Genomic DNA, 1,785 nt, shown 5'->3' on the forward strand with positions numbered 1-1,785 from the left:
CGCGGCGGGTAACGGCCGCCGCGCGCGGCTTCCACCGCGCCCTCCGCGCCGCTCCGCGGTCGCCCTCAGCCCAGAGCGCCGCGACGACCGCGCAGCCGCGGGCGGCACTTGGCGGAGAAGGGGGGCGGCGTGCGGCGCGGCGCGGCCTCGCCTCCCCTCCCCTCCGCTCGCCTCGCCGCGGCGGCGTGCGAGTGCGCCCACAGGCACCTGCTCGGCGCTCCGAGTGCACGCGTGCAAACGCGCCCGCTGCGCAGCCTCCTTGCCAAGTCTGCTCCGATTCAAATAATAATAATAAATCCCAAACTTACTTATTTCCAAGGAGGCACTAATAATGGCAAATCCACTTAGCACAGCACGGCACTGGGGCAGACGGCGCGGCCGGGTGAGTGCTCAGCTCGGGGGCGCCCGCTCCGGCGGGGCCGCCCGGCCCTCGGGGGTCGCCGCCAGCAGGGGAGGATCCGCTCCTGCCCCCCTCTCCCGGGAGCCCGGCTGCGAGGGTCGCCTTTCCCTAGCTGGCTGGTCCGCCGAGCGGGCACAGCTCTCCGCAGAGGCGGATCGCTCCGTGCTAGCGGGTTCGGAGGGAAGCACCTTCCTCGGCCGCAAGTCTCTCGTCCCAGAGGTGACGAAAACCAAAACCTTTCTGCAAATGGTTTTTATCTCGGGCTAGCGAGAGGGAGGGAAGMGCCAGATGCAGGCTGCTGCAGGCACCGGGGAGCAGGATCAGCTAGCGAGAGGCACTTGCGAAGGTCTCCAAGAAGGCAGTGGCGAGCCAGGAATGCGAGATTCTGCTTTTCTTCCCGCCGACTCGCGCGTTTTTATTTCCCTTTTCCGACTGGAGCAGTCACACGCGATCCTTCCACGCTGGATGTGTGCGTGCACAACAGCGTCCCCGGGTCCAGCTCTCTGCTTCACCGCATGGTCCTTGCTGCAAGTCCCTTCTGACCTCAGGGCAGACCGAGTGCAACCACAATGCCTAATGCAAAAGATTTTTTGAAACAAATCATGAAGAGACACTTGTTTTCAAGGCACACCTCAGCAACTGTAGCGAGCTGCAAACGGAGCTAGGGGCAGAGCGTAATGGCTCTGAGAGCTCCCTGCAGATTGCCATGTGCTTGCTGTTGCTGTTGGAGGCTGACTGACAGGCTTGGAGCACAGTCAGCACGTCAGTGAGAAAACTACAATATAARGCAACTCTAGACACAAAATCCTTGCATGAAAGGCTTTAGAGACTCCTTAGCGTTTCGAGGGGATCAAACGAGGTTCCAGCGCGCGGGTGAGATCTCTGCACTAGGCAAGACGGACAACTCAAGCGTTGGCACGATTACTTAACTGGAAGTTTTATAATTACCAACGAATAGTGACTGGCTTAACASTGTTTACTAGGGAAGGCAAGCGAACGCTCTTCTGCTGCCACTCAGCACCGGGCACGCACGGCCCGCCAGGCTCGCCGCAGGTTAGACCGCACGTCCCGCTTGCGGACAGCGGCGGATGCACCGCGCATTTCGCTTGCGCGTCCTACAAAGCGGCAACAGCGGACCGGCGCTCCAGCGCGCATCACTCCCGCCGGCGTGGGCCGCCGCGCCCCCCGCGCCCGCAGACCGCCACGCGAGCTCCGGGACGCCCCTCGCTCGCGGCGCGGCGGCACCTGATGCGGCTCCGCGCGCGCGGGGGCACCGCCGCCCGGGCTTACCTAAGGCAGAGGTAAAAGTCCGCTTCCCGGGGCACATTTGCCGCGCGCGGAGCTGGCTCCCGCCCAGGCAGTGTAGGCAGCCGCCGCCGCTGCGC

The 1,785-nt window shown here is 64.0% G+C and overlaps 1 protein-coding gene across 3 annotated transcripts in view; it reads right to left on the reverse strand.

Moving 5' to 3' along the window:
* The window catches only part of SPRY1 (sprouty RTK signaling antagonist 1), a 6,439-nt gene extending 4,665 nt beyond the window's left edge, over positions 1-1,774 (reverse strand). For 2 of the 3 annotated variants that reach the window (XM_085323867.1, XM_085323868.1), the window contains exons 1-2: positions 1,691-1,774; positions 309-973 (exon numbers count right to left, since the gene is read on the reverse strand). The gene's annotated coding sequence lies outside the window, so the exon portion shown is untranslated. The remainder of the gene's footprint in view (positions 1-308; positions 974-1,690) is intronic. The other variant, XM_085323870.1, reaches the window with a different exon arrangement.
* Positions 1,775-1,785: the final 11 nt, after the last annotated feature.

Source organism: Rhea americana, unplaced genomic scaffold (genome assembly GCF_003343005.1).
Source record: "Rhea americana isolate MKP2758 unplaced genomic scaffold, rheAme1 scaffold_89, whole genome shotgun sequence".
NCBI classification, from domain to species: domain Eukaryota; kingdom Metazoa; phylum Chordata; class Aves; order Rheiformes; family Rheidae; genus Rhea; species Rhea americana.